This window comes from Anabrus simplex, chromosome 14, assembly GCF_040414725.1.
Source record: "Anabrus simplex isolate iqAnaSimp1 chromosome 14, ASM4041472v1, whole genome shotgun sequence".
NCBI lineage: Eukaryota > Metazoa > Arthropoda > Insecta > Orthoptera > Tettigoniidae > Anabrus > Anabrus simplex.
Window position 1 is genome coordinate 22,578,907 of NC_090278.1, and position 15,774 is coordinate 22,594,680.

The 15,774-nt window shown below is 41.2% G+C and overlaps 1 protein-coding gene across 4 annotated transcripts in view; it reads left to right on the forward strand.

The window, feature by feature from the left end:
• The window catches only part of LOC136885771 (gastrula zinc finger protein XlCGF57.1-like), a 712,640-nt gene that overhangs the window by 77,626 nt on the left and 619,240 nt on the right, over positions 1-15,774 (forward strand). The window lies entirely within an intron of this gene.

Sequence of the window (15,774 nt, forward strand, 5' to 3'; positions counted from 1 at the left end):
CATCATAAATCCGTACATTAAATTGATAACCTTAAAAAAATTCACATACCGTACAAGCTTGTAATGAGCATTTGGTAGACTTGGGCCTAGTAAAACTTTTCAGAATAGCATATTTAACCATTCTTTTACCATAGAACAGATGTCAAAATGGAGAAATTAACTCTCACGGTACTTAAAAGATTTTTGAGGTAATGTTTAATCATTTGAATCAATACGTTGCCCTAAAACTAGACATGTCTTATCAAGTTTTATCAACCACATTTTCCTGACTCTACAACCGTGTTGTTCCAATTTTTAGTACCAGTACGCAGTCTGTAATAAAAAATATGCGTTTCTTTTAAGAATAGTTGGTTATTTCTTAAGAATTATCCCTCAATAAATTGAAATAAGGTCAAGAACAATAAGCCTACATATTCAAAATTCCATGTTCACACGTTCTCTGAATTCAGCGTCCTATAATCTGCTTAAGTTTTTTTTTTTTTTTTTTTTTTTTGCTTTACGTCGCACCGACGCAGATAGGTCGTATGGCGACGTTGGGACAGGGAAGGGCTAGGAGTGGGAAGGAAGCGGCCGTGGCCTTAATTAATGTACAGCCCCAGCATTTGCCTGGTCTGAAAATGGGAAACCACAGAAAACCATTTTCAGGGCTGCCGACAGTGGGGTTAGAACCTACTATCTCCCGAATACTGGATACTGGCCGCACTTAAGCGACTGCAGCTATCGAGCTCGGTAAAGTCACTACTATGGTAATAGAAAATAGTGTCATAACTTTTTAATTTCCACTCACTTATGAGAAGAGATACCAGATCCCTTCTGACAGCGATCTGTACAAGTATAAGCTGCACAATCCTTCACCATCCTTGAATAATTTTCCACTCCACACGTAAGGTCTAACTTAACTCTCCTTTAATATTTTCCAACAATTGAATTACTGCAAAAGCTCGTATTCACTGAAAACACTTATCACTCCTCCACAGATAATACTAAAACAGATCCACTAACCGACACGATTCAGTATGAAAGCACGCAAGGAACTGTCACTGCCTTCGTGATGTACAGGCCGTACTGTAGCGAGCGCGGGAAAGTAATTAGCTGATCGTTAGGGTGGAAATTTAGCATGTGAATTAGTTGAGTTAGATGTGAATCATTCACTGTTTTATTAAGAGGAGAGTCGTATAATATGGAATACCATTTACTTTTGGCAGTCTAACTTCTTACTGAAATCAGCTATGAAATACACTGACTGACAGAGCAAATGCAACACCAAGAAGGAGTGGTTCGAAAGGGATGAAAGTTGGGGAAAAAACAGAGACGGCACGGACGAATAATTGATGTTTATTTCAAACCGATATGCAGGTTACACAATGCGCACGGCATCGACTCAGTAGGATGTAGGACCACCGCGAGCGGCGATGCACGCAGAAACACGTCGAGATACAGAGTCAATAAGAGTGCGGATGGTGTCCTGAGGGATGGTTCTCCATTCTCTGTCAACCATTTGCCACAGTTGGTCGTCCGTACGAGGCTGGGGCAGAGTTTGCAAACGGCGTCCAATGAGATCCCACACGTGTTCGATTGGTGAGAGATCCGGAGAGCACGCTGGCCACGGAAGCATCTGTACACCTCGTAGAGCCTGTTGGGAGATGCGAGCAGTGTGTGGGCGGGCATTATCCTGCTGAAACAGAGCATTGGGCAGCCCCTGAAGGTACGGGAGTGCCACCGGCCGCAACACATGCTGCACGTAGCGGTGGGCATTTAACGTGCCTTGAATACGCACTAGAGGTGACGTGGAATCATACGCAATAGCGCTCCAAACCATGATGCCGCGTTGTCTAGCGGTAGGGCGCTCCACAGTTACTGCCGGATTTGACCTTTCTCCACGCCGACGCCACACTCGTCTGCGGTGACTATCACTGACAGAACAGAAGCGTGACTCCTCGGAGAACACGACGTTCCGCCATTCCCTCATCCAAGTCGCTCTAGCCCGGCACCATGCCAGGCGTGCACGTCTATGCTGTGGAGTCAATGGTAGTCTTCTGAGCGGACGCCGGGAGTGCAGGCCTCCTTCAACCAATCGACGGGAAATTGTTCTGGTCGATATTGGAACAGCCAGGGTGTCTTGCACATGCTGAAGAATGGCGGTTGACGTGGCGTGCGGGGCTGCCACCGCTTGGCGCCGGATGCGCCGATCCTCGCGTGCTGACGTCACTCGGGCTGCTCCTGGACCCCTCGCACGTGCCACATGTCCCTGCGCCAACCATCTTCGCCACATGCGCTGCACCGTGGACACATCCCTATGGGTATCGGCTGCGATTTGACGAAGCGACCAACCTGCCCTTCTCAGCCCGATCACCATACCCCTCGTAAAGTCGTCTGTCTGCTGGAAATGCCTCCGTTGACGGCGGCCTGGCATTCTTAGCTATATACGTGTCCTGTGGCACACGACAACACGTTCTACAATGACTGTCGGCTGAGAAATCACGGTACGAAGTGGGCCATTCGCCAACGCCGTGTCCCATTTATCGTTCGCTACGTGCGCAACACAGCGGCGCATTTCACATCATGAGCATACCTCAGTGACGTCAGTCTACCCTGCGATTGACATAACGTTCTGACCACTCCTTCTTGGTGTTGCATTTGCTCTGTCAGTCAGTGTATAAATAAATATGGTTTGAAAATTCAAATAATTAGCCAAGATTCTGTATATTTTTAAATTGTAAATTGTTAATGTCTTCACGTCAAAATTATTTCTTTCAAAAAGTTGCACTTGGTGGGTAATACGGAATAGTCGGCTAATATGGAATAGTAGGGTAAATAATATGTAAATTAAAACACAACTTCAATAAATTCATTCAGTTATATTTAAGGAACGTTCTTACAGGTGGACGTACAGAAATTTTAAAAATCGAAAGAATAAAATTGGTAATTAACTTAAATGATAATCTGTATACACTAATTATTCAGAGTTTTCTTTTTACAGTCACTTGTTCATTCAGTGACAAAAGTCACAGATGCAGAAACTGAGATCTATAGGTAATTAAATGTTATAATATACCAGGATTAACGCAATTAATTTTAATTAATTTTAAACGTCATTTTACTTTGAAACTAAAACAGTATTCCATATATCCCGACACACCATGTTTGAATTAAAGGATTCGTCATGCCCTAAACTTTGCACAACAAGGAAGTTACACTGGTGTAGCAATATAAGCAACTCTTGTACAATATATAACATTGGATTTCCCAGGACTAAACTCAGTTTTGGTAATTAATACAAGCTTTAAAGGAATTACCTGCAAAAGCTTTTCAAATATGAAAAACATTCTTGCTCCACGCACAAACCTCACTCACGAGCATGTCGAAACTGAACACAAAGCATCATGAGAACATTTACCGTAATTCGACGAGTTTCCACGTGAGAGCAGTACCTTACAGGCAAGATATTGTGGTATTCCTTATTACCCGACTATTCCATATTACCCGATTCCCCTCTACATTTTTATCGTTGGCCGCATGTTTATTCTGATATATACGAGATGAGTGATCATCGAATGCATTATTAAGTGAAATGTCCTTAATTAGTAAAGAAAACTTAGTGTGAGCGTGTATTCATGTGAAGCTATAGGTTACTGTAATAAGACCTCTCTTCAGTGCTTTAATTTTGTAGTTTATTTGTGTAATGTTAAATCCGTAGTACATTAGTACATTCAGTGTATTATTATCAACCACGATGTGTATATAATTAAAGGTTATTAGTGAGAGAAATCATCATGCCTAAGAGTTCCCGTGTGCCTAGTTGCAAAAAGAATGTACACTCCAGTATTTGCGTTTCCTTCTGATGAAGAAGAAAGAGTTAGGTTACGGAAGAAGACTATTCCTAGGTGAAATTTAATATTTAATCACAACACACTTTCCTAAAAACCAAATCCTGGGGGAAATAAGAGTGTCTCGTCCAGATGGTGAGTTAAATATTTGAATTCAGTGTATTTGAAAATTATGCATTTGGAAGGTATTGTGGAATGAGACTCTTTTATCAATCAATCAATCAATCAATCAATCAATCAATCAATCAATCAATCAATCAATCAATCAATCAATCAATCAATCAATCAATACTGATCTGCATTTAGGGCAGTCGCCCAGGTGGCAGATTCCCTATCTGTTGCTTTCCTAGCCTTTTCCGAAATGTTTTCAAAGAAATTGGAAATTTATTGAACATCTCCCTTGGTAAGTTATTCCAATCCCTAACTCCCCTTCCTATAAATGAATATTTACTCCAGTTTGTCCTCTTGAATTCCAACTTTATCTTCATATCGTGATCTTTCCTACTTTTATAAACGCCATTCAAACGTATTCGTCTACTAATGTCATTCCACGCCATCTCTCCGCTGACAGCTCGGAACATACCACTTAGTCGAGCAGCTCTTCTTCTTTCTCTCAATTCTTCCCAACCCAAACATTGCAACATTTTTGTAACGCTACTCTTTTGTCGGAAATCACCCAGAACAAATCGAGCTGCTTTTCTTTGGATTTTTTCCAGTTCTTGAATCAGGTAATCCTGGTGAGGGTCCCATACACTGGAACCATACTCTAGTTGGGGTCTTACCAGAGACTTATATGCACTCTCCTTTACATCCTTACTACAACCCCTAAACACCCTCATAACCATGTGTAGAGATCGGTACCCTTTATTTACAATCCCATTTATGTGATTACCCCAGTGAAGATCTTTCCTTATATTAACACCTAGATACTTACAATGATCCCCAAAAGGAACTTTCACCCCATCAACGCAGTAATTAAAACTGAGAGGACTTTTCCTATTTGTGAAACTCACAACCTGACTTTTAGCCCCGTTTATTAACATACCATTGCCTGCTGTCCATCTCACAACATTTTCGAGGTCACGTTGCAGTTGCTCACAATCTTCTAACTTATTTATCACTCTATAGAGAATAACATCATCCGCAAAAAGCCTTACCTCCGATTCCACTCCTTTACTCATATCATTTATATATATAAGAAAACATAAAGGTCCGATAACACTGCCCTGAGGAACTCCCCTCTCAACTATTACAGGGTCAGACAAAGCTTCACCTACTCTAACTCTCTGAGATCTATTTTCTAGAAATATAGCAACTCATTCAGTCACTCTTTTGTCTAGTCCAATTGCACTCATTTTTGCCAGTAGTCTCCCATGATCCACCCTATCAAACGCTTTAGACAGGTCAATCGCGATACAGTCCATTTGACCTCCAGAATCCAAGATATCTGCTATATCTTGCTGGAATCCTACAAGTTGAGCTTCAGTGGAATAACCTTTCCTAAAACCGAATTGCCTTCTAGCGAACCAGTTATTAATTTCACAAACATGTCTAATATAATCAGAAAGAATGCCTTCCCAAAGCTTACATACAATGCATGTCAAACTTACTGGCCTGTAATTTTTAGCTTTATGTCTATCACCCTTTCCTCTGAGATTTTTCCTATCAAACTTCATACCATAGGCAATGGTACAGGGTTATTCCATGAAAATTGAAAATGAAGATAATTGTGTAGGCGTTATTTGCGTTTAAAATCTACATTATTTAACAATAATTTAGTTACATGACAGTGACAGTAATGTTTTACTCGTAATCTCTCTTGTAGGTACTAAATTGGTAGTACAGAATAATATGCATTTGTAGTATATTGTATTGGTAATTGGTTGCATGTTTTCTATCAGTGTAATGTTCCAGTTGACTAGAAAATGGATAGAAATCGCAAGAATACGTCTCAATGTGTTCGCCTGTACTCACGGAAACGAACGGATACACGCGATAAACAGAATGTTACGGGGAAGGGTATGCATTGTATGTCAGAATTAACAAATACTTGTGAATATATTTTGGTTTTATAAGGTGTTAACACTTTCTTAAATAATTTAAACGAGTGTGTTGACTGAAGCGGAGCGGATGCATATCGCCTTCAAGTCCCACCCAAAGCGTGACGTCATCAGAGCTACAGTACGACCTGTTCATCACGAAGGCAGTGGAATTGTAAACATTATTGCCTGTTAACCACGAATTCAAAGCAGAAGTTCCCACAACATGGCGATGCGCGAATGTGTTCAGTATTCCTCCTAGCATCAGCGCGCTCTGTGAGTCTAGGTACGAGAAGAGACCTAACCCCAAGATCCAGGAGGGAGTTACGTCTGCCGGTTGTTCCAATATTGACAATGGCCATTGCCATTTATACTGTCTGCTATTTTGTTCCATTGTTCTGCTGATCTCACTTTAATATCCTCTGCTTTTGCTGTTCGTTGTGCTGATGGAAACCCGTACCCGGGTAACAGGCGAGTGCTCCGAGTATTTCTACTATGACATCGCAGAACAAAGTACTAAAGTTACCAAGCAGATTGCAGATGAGAAAGGGAACGTAGATAAATCCACCTTTTTTAACTGAGGGCGAGTACCTGAGAGCCCAGGGTTCTTTACTCGTCTGTGTCCGAGAAATGGCAATGAGTCGGAAAAATCTCTGATTTTTCAGTGGCGGGGGAAACACGAACTGGCTGAAAGGCGGTGTTCTCCCGTCAGAGGTATGGGGTCTAATTTTGAGTCGGAGAGCTATTTAGGTAGTAGGGGAGAAACTTCCCTTCTTAACAAACGGCCCCTTTCAGGAGTTTAATGTTGTGTTTAATTTAGTGAGAGAGTGATATCAAATTGGGAAAAGGCCGAAACAATTTTCTATTTCATGATAAAACAGGTCGTAACTGAGCCAAGGGCCGCGATGTTTGAAACGTTTGGTTCTTACAACACGTTTTAAGAGTAGGATCCCAGGGTCGGTTGAATGTCTAAGGAGGATTCTGGCTTTGGTCATCTTCACTATTTTGTTAACCTGAGGCCCACAGTCGGAATACGAAGTTTGGTTCGTATCTTTCTGTTAGATTTCAGTACTGGTACTTTGGTCATCATTCTAAGTGTCTTGGTTTGAAAAACTTGTAATTTAGAAAGCGGAATTTTAGCAATAAAGCTCCAGGCGTCACAACCATACAGCAGGATGGGCCTGATACACGCTAGGTAAATATTTCTCTTAATACTTGTGGAGATGTATTTATTTCACTGCGGAGGTCTCAAAGCTTTCGTCATCATCATCAAGGACGTTTACATTCCCCTTCCTGAGAGGGAGAGGCGGGTCACCTAGAGGGTAACGTCTCCTCTCTCGCCAGAAGAGTTGGGCGGGATCTGAAGAAATGAAGAATTCGGGAGTTTGGTAAGTGTATGTGTGGATATAGGACGGGGAAGGACTATTCGGTCTCGTGGCAGGGTTTTAGACGTTTTATTAAATTTCAATGGCATTTTTTCACTTTTTAAAGCATGCGAGATGATTCAGTGTAAGGGTGCGAAATAGGTGAGGGGAGGATCATCGGCGAATGTATGACTTCATGTGGCTGAGGGGTGGTGGATTACATATATATGTTTACAGTGTTACTGGGTATGTGGTGCAGGGGGAGAATTCATCGTGGGTTATTAGTGCGACAGGGTCTGGCAACGAGGTGGTGTTTATGCTAATGTTTCCAGAGAGCTGGAAGTGAAATGCGTTTTAAGTCCACTGTGTGAACCATGGAAATGTAGACTGAAAGTTTGGTTCGCTGCTGCTTAAGGACTGGCAAGTACATGAGGGCGATTGTAGGGATGGATATTATAGAGTGTAATTGTAATGAAGCGAATCATATCTTCTGTTGTTGATCTTGGATGTTGTTGTGTGGGTGTCAAATGTTCTAATAACAGGTGCAACAAGTTCTGGTTTGCTAGAGGCCAGAGCGGGGCGTGCTTTGCAGCGGCGAACGTATGTAGGGCGCTGCTCACCACAGGTTACAACGGGGTGGCTGGGAAGTATTTGGACACCTGGCGGTATAATGGTTTTCAGAAAACGGCTGCATTTCGGATGGTAGTCTCTGAAATAGAAGGGTCGGCTGTCATGATTACACAACTTAATAGCTTGTGTTTACGAGTGGAAGTGGTGTCTTGATGTGCAGGGGTGGAAGATCTAAACGAGTCTGACCCAATGGAGTTGGATGACTTCTGAGCTGCGACTTTGCCATTAAGTTTGATGATAATGTCATTAGACGTGTTTCGAATGTCTGCTATTTCTTCACGTCGCATGTTGTAGTTCTGAAGTTTGTTGAAGACAGCCTGGGGGGGGGGGGTATCGAAATTCAGGAGATGGACTTAATAGGAGGAATGAGTGTGTTCCAGTGGGATTCGATTGTAGAGAACGGGGGTTATTGATTCGACGACGCGCACCTGAAATGGGTACGGGGTCGCTGGTGGAGGTAGCGCCAACAGGGGGATTAAATGGAATTCATCTTCTTCTTCTTCTTCTTCTAATGTTCCTTGTAGCGTGTTAGACTGTTTAACAAGTTGTGGACCAACCCCTAGTCGTCTTCAAGGTTGGGCGTCTTCCAGTGAAGACTGGAATATGAGACGCTTGGAGTGATGTTCCATCCCACTGCGTGGTCGGACGTACGGGGAGGTAGCGGGCTTGATAGTTTGGGTCGAAATGTGATGATGAAAGCTCAGAATAGAAAGCAACTGCCACCGTGTCAGCAGCCGACTGAGAGCTGATTGCAGTGAGAGTGGTGGTGGCAGAAGCGGTGGCTAACGGGACATATGGTTGATAAGGGTACATGGTTGTAAAGAATAACCAAGACTCGGAGAAATATCCAGCACAATTGGATGAATAGATTAGAAAGAGGAGTGAGTGGCTGCGGAGGGGGTGAGCTTAGCTCGTAGTAGAAGTGGAGGCTGGTGCAAGGCCGCACTAGATAGACAGGCCACAAGGCTCGGACCGTGACGTCACGCTAGTGGCTGGCGTTCAGCATGGCAGTGTAGGGCCCGCTCTCACTATCACCATGATATTGTTCATTTATTCAACCTTAACGATAAAATTGAACACTCCTTCAATTGTGGCTTTACTTAGGCTTGTATACTACACGAGTTTTATGCGGGGAGAAAACTGGAAGGGCAGTACATGTACATTTCTTTACGTAAAATTATGATGACATCTGTCACTTGTAACTCAACACAGTATCTTTAAAAGATTAGAACGCATAATACGTATACAAAAAGTTTTAATGTTACTAGGAAAATGCATGATGGCAATTCACAACAAAAGTCTGAAACCTTTCTTAGAAATTAAGCTGCAACTTAAAACTTACCTAAGAATTCCTAAGGTTTCAGTTTGTACATTTTTATTTTCCTGAGGATTTCTTCTTCTCAGCGATGAGTTTATCTACGGTAACTTTTCTATTGTTATTCAATAATATATTACAAAAGATGTATATACATCTGTCAACGAAATGTTTAAAACTATTTATTTAATCACAGCATGTTTAAACATTTTCGTTTTCCAGAACATTGTTGACAAGCGAAGTTAGAATTTTTCTCTGAGAATCCTCATGTAAAAACATTAGTATACAGGTTTACATTTTGTAGCTCTAAAAGAGTCTGGTACAACACCTTTTGGTACAGGGCAGGAGCAAGCCAAGGCCTCACTAGATAGACTCAGACATTTTTTTGTCTGACTCAGAGTTGTCAGTCAGGATAAGTTGTCAGCTTGATTAAGCCAGTTATTTATTAAGATTTTAAATAAATGCCCAGTATCAAACAATTTTTTTTGTGTGTGTGTTTCGTCAAATGGATTTTAAAAAGTGGTTTGTAAATTGCTTTTGCACAGCTTTTCAAACATTTTCCTGTTATTATTAGAAATTATGCATGCTACCTTATAAGCTATAGGACTATCTGTTAATACTTTAAAGACTTGCAAAGTTAGTTCTTCTAAGAAATGTCATATTAGGTTCTTACATGGAAACAAATCAACAACGTCTTTATTTTTTTAAAGACTGGATGACAACATAAAAGTTTGTGCAGTTGTAGCTAATGTAGTGTTATTTTCTCCGCTTTTACTACTAAAAGCAACTCCCTCTACCTTTCCTCCTAGCGGGCGATCTGGCCGTGCGGTTAGGGGCGTGCGGCTTTGAACGTGCATCGGGAGATAGTGGGTTCGAATCCCACTGTCGGCAGCCCTGAAGAAGGTTTTCCGTAGTTTCCCCATTTTCACACCAGGCAAATGCTGGGGCTGTACCTTAATTAAGGCCACGGCCGCTTCCCTCCAGCTGTTATGACTCTCCTATCGCATCGTCGCCATAAGACCTATCTGTGTCGGTGCGACGTAAAGCCACTGGCAAAAACAAAAATAAAGCCTTTCCTCCTTTATAGTTCAGCTCACGTTTTATGTAGACTCCATTCAACAAGTTACAAAATATTTCATGCTCCTTTAACAATTTTAGTTTCTTTTTTCAAGTAATTCCAATGTGAATCATCAATACCCGAATTTCCCGTGCCTAGTTTTGCAGTAAAAGACTGTGAATAACCAAGTGGGACATTGTAAGAAACGTTGACTGTCTTATCTTCTTTTACGCCCCAGGAAATGCGAAAAATATTGAAGTGAACCATGTTATTAGAATACAGGAGTAAGATACTTTCTTTGCAAAGGCAATATTTAACTGTTCTTTAAAAAAATATAATTTATCAGTAATGATTCACTCATTAACTTCACTTTCAATTTCATCGATTATTTTGTGTACAGATTCTATTTTGCCGTGGACAGTCACTTTTGAGTTACGAGCAGGTCTAAACAGGAAGTTATACTTTTCTAATTTGACCATTTTAATATCTTGCCCCCATCACCTAATGCACGTATATCAGGGTTATAACTCATGAAAATATCATGTTTAATGGATTTAAAATCAAGAGCCTCGTTTAATGTTAAGGAAGTACCAATTTTCGGAATATTTTCCTCAGTCACATACATTTTGAAAATACAGACTTTGGCTGTTACAGTTGACGGAAACTTTGTCCAAATCTAATTTGCGTTTAATACTGAAATTACCCTGAACGTCGTCGAAGTCCTTGATCCTGTCATATTCTTCCTCAGCTTTCTTTCTTTCTTTCCTTCCTCTTCCCGTTTTTCAATTTCTTCTTGTCTTTGAATAGGATTTTTGCTCGTTGTTGGAAGATTTTTTATACAGATAGGCAGGCACATTTTAAAACTTAGGAATAGCATCGTTTGAGAGTTTTAAATGGTTAGGTTTTACAGTTAAGAGAGACTCATCAGGTCTTTTAACGGAATCGTCCCTAATTACGAAACTTCGTCGGAGTGTTTTATGCACACAACTGGGCTTGCTGAAGGGATGAATTCGGTTCGATGGATAGCTATGATCCACTTTTGTTTCCGAAACACGCCAGTAGGAAATTTAAACACTGAAATATTAGGCTCTTTTGAACTGTAGTTTATTCTACAACCAGGTATACAACACGACGTGGCCATAATTCACAATGTTCACACACGTTTAAATCATTCAACACCATCGATAGCCTCACTGCTGCGAAGTTCAGATCAGCTTATAACTCATTGGCGAGAAGTGAAGCGGCTGGCGACTAGTGTGACGTAGCGCCCGAAGTGGAGGGGGAGCCTTATGGCCTGTATATCTAGTTTTTTTTTTTTTTTTCAAATAATTATTTTATTTTCTAGAGCAAAGTAAAGGATACATAATTAATTACAGTGCTGCGTAAATTAGACATACTGTTACAGATAAACTTCAAATACAAATCAACAAAAAAAAAACACCAAACAAATCTTGAGAGATATCACGACCATTAAGATATCTTGTTTTGTTTAAATAAAAAAAAATATATATATATATATATAATTAACACACGTGATCCATCACTTTACTGAGGAACGGGAAGGCGATCCACTTTCGTCGGTGACCGATACACTATACAATTACATCGTTAATTTAGATTATTAAATGAAGAAACAAATAAATGCAAACAGAAACAAAGTATTATTTACACAACCTGTATCATCACAAGTTAAGAACAGAAAGTTCATTGAATTTCTCCTGACCTCCAGAAGCACTATACACTTTCAGTTTTTGTCTCGCTGTCTTGAGAAACTGCCTAAAACCTTGGACAGAGCATTTCTCGTTGGTCTGCGCATAATGAAGAAAGCCCATTGCTAGCCATACTAGGGCAAACTTGTTGTTCCTGTTGGGTATGTCCAAAGCTAACAAGATACGATATATATCGTTAGGGTTATTGGAAGATGTTAGCTGCTGCACCAGAGTCAGTGTCCATCGCCAAACGTCCATCATACCATCACATCGAGTTAGTCTGTGGAGTTGTGTATCAACAGTTGGAATCTCACATTTGTGGCACAAGGGTGACTGGACCAAGTTGTGGCGAAATTTTTTCTCCTCGGTTGGTATGGCATCTTGGATGGCTATGTATGCTGAACTTTTCCAGTCTGTTGGGATCTCTTGTGTTGTGAACTGATTCCAGACATTTTTCCAATTTCTGTTGGGGAATTTTTCCATGATCTGTGGGGTAACAAGTTGACGGTTTAAAAGACGACGGTAGATGATTTGCGTGGGTGGAATGCACTGTTGATTCACATGAGGATAGAAAGATTCAATAGTATGCAGTACTCGTTTAAAGCTTCCAGTTCGAGGTGATGTCCAAAAATGCATATCATTAATATCCCCGAGTCCGTTCTTTGCCAGTAGAATTGACCTCAGAAGCAGAGCTTGGCATTTAGCGGAGACGGCGATGAGACCTAGGCCCCCTTGATCAACTGGCCTTCTGAGCTGATTTCTTGATATGCGATATATGTATCCTCTCCATAGATAGTAACTAATTCCAAGTTCTACTCTTTGTGCATGTTTCTCTGAAATGGGGAAAACCTGAGCCGCGTACCATATCTTGGACAGAGCGAATGAGTTAATGTGCCATACTTTCTGTATTAGATTAAGATTTCTGCTGAGATCCTTCGTCATTGTGTTCCGGACAGTGTTGATGACTGCAGTCCAATTCTTTTCGACTGTCTCCTGAAATTTGCCTGTAAATTTCAAACCGAGAATTGTTATGTCTTCTTTGACAGGGATTCCAGCAATTGTGATGTGGTTTGGCCAGGCACCGAGAGGTAACAAGACAGATTTCTGATAATTCACTTTCGCGTTGGCGGCTCTTTCGTACACAGATATTATGCCAATCAGCTGATCTGCTTGGGCTCGGTTCCGTAATAAAAGTGTTACGTCGTCAGCATACGCTCGGACGGTAAACATCTTGTGCGGATTTGGTACATCCTTTAGGAGGTGATGGACAGCTCGAATGAAGGGTTCTATACTTAAGGCGAAGAGGATCATAGATAGAGGACATCCTTGTCGCACTGAATTTCGTATTGGAATAGGCTTGGAGAAATGACCATTGAGGAGAATTCGGGAATGAGCATGAGTGTATAGAGATCTAATGATACTACATGTTGACTGTGGAATACCAAACTTATCGAGAATCGTAAACAAATAACCATGGTGAACTCGATCAAAAGCCTTTTCAAAGTCAAGATTAAGTATTGCTGCGTCATTGTGAGGGTAGTGTTCACATAATAATATAGCATCTCTAATTGCTTGGAGATTAAAAGTGATTTTCTTGTTCGGAATGCCACACGTCTGCCCTAGCTGAATGATGGTTGCCAGAAACGGCCGTAACCTGTTGGCCAGAATTTTCATAAATAATTTGTAGTCTGCATTTAGTAAGGTTATAGGACGATAGTCTGATAAAGTTCGGGGCATTGACACTTTTGGAATAAGAATGATTATGCCTTCGCTGAATCCAGTTGATTCTTCGGAGTTGTTTAATAGAATGTTCATCAATTCTACGAGCGTATGTTTAATGACTGGCCAGTACTTTTTGTAGAATGTGAAGCTGAGACCGTCCGGGCCAGGAGCTGATCTGTCACTGGCAGTGCGCAGGGCCTTTAGAACTTCCTCCTCGGTGATCTCACGGGTCAGCTGCTGTTTTCCTTCCTCAGGCAAACGTTGATCTAAGTAAGAGAGTATTTTGTTTTGGTCGGGTATCGATATCTCACTTTCACTACATGTTCTCTGGAAGAATTTTTCGGCTTCAGTAATGCAGTCTCTTGTAGTGGTAAGACTCCTATTGTCATCTGTAATTAACGAGTGAATGTATTTATTTTTCGCTTTATTCTTTTCGGAGGCAAGGTGGTACAACTGTGCTTTCTCTTCGTGTATGACTGATGTTGCACGGGAGCGAATGATTGCTCCTCGGAGAATAGTTTCCTGTATTGACTTGATTCGGCGTTTAACAGCGGTCAAATGATTGGATACGTCATTTCCGGCTTGCTGACGGGTGACAAGATCGTGAAGAATCACGTAATAAGAATGCAGCGTACGGCGTCTGTTGATGGCCTTTTCTACTCCCTTTCGTTTGAAAAAGCTCTGAATAGCTGGCTTAAACTTGTATAGCCAAGATTTGATCGAAAGTTGTCCACCTCTTCGCACTCGAGTTTCCAGATCATTCCACAGGAGTGAAAATTCATTTTGTATATCGTCGTCAGACAGTAAGGAGCTGTTTATTTTCCAGTAACCCCTTCCCATCTGTGCCGCCGGTCTATGCCCCGCAGTCTTCATCACTACTGCATGATGATCGCTGAATGGTGCAACATTAACAGTTACTGCTCGGATATTATTCTCTGATTCTTTATTTACATAAAAGCGGTCGATACGTGAAGCAGCCGTACCTCGGAAGAAAGTATATTCGACTCTGTTACCATGAAGAACTTCCCACACATCACATAGCCGAAGTTCGCTATATACTCTCCCTAATGCCAGGGAGGGATGGAATTCACCTGTCTGATCTTTTGCATTTAATACACAGTTGAAATCACCTCCGAGAATAATATTATCATAATTGTGACGCAGAAAATAAGGCAGTTCCTTCTGAATGAAATCTTCCCGTTCTTGGCGTCTGTGTGTTCCTGAGTGTAGATATATATTAATCATCAGTGTATTATCTTCGGTAAGTATGCATGAAATTCTTCCACTCGGGTGACATTCACTAAGTTTTATATTTATCCCAGCTCTATAGACGATGGCAGTTCCTCTTAAATTTTCTCCGGCATTGATTATATAACTGTATTGAGATCCAAGGAAAGCTAAGTTCGTGACGTTAACCTCTTGCAAGAAAACTACGTCTAAATCATAATCTTTAATAAATTCTTTTAGCAAGACCTGCTTGCTCTGACTTCGGAGGCAGTTCACATTCAGAGTACCGTAGCAGCTAACTACTGACGTCACAGCTAAGATTACCAAGAAAAAAACATTAGCACATTCCATACTCGTTTGGCGTTACCCAACAGCACGTAAATATTCTTCAGATTAGGTTTGTGAAAGACATTTACTTAATTTTATTACTTTCTTCCTATCATTCCCTTCAACCGATCTTTTTAATCTTGGATCCCTGTGACTAACTGCTTGGTTGGATTTTGAATTGGTGGTTTCCGTTTCCATTAAACTACCTTCGTCACCGCCTACTTTGTTTGTGCACTGTGCGGAATGCGTCTGCACAGACTGTGTGGTGGTGTCATTTTTTAAGCCATTCATGTCACTGGTAGGTGTCGGGGACGGTTCGCTGACAGGTTCACAAAGTTGTGTCTGGTGCTGTGAGGGTGGTTCTGATAGTACCGGTACATCATTTAACTGGGTATTATTTTGGTAGGTTGATGAGCTGAGCGACTGTTCCATTGGGGAATTTCTATCGCAAACAGGTTCTGTTGTCTCCTCAAGGTGGTTGTGAGCTGGCTGCACTACTAGTGTCTCTTCCTCTTCTGTGGTTATTTCTGCCTGTTGTGCGGACGGTGTGTTTACAT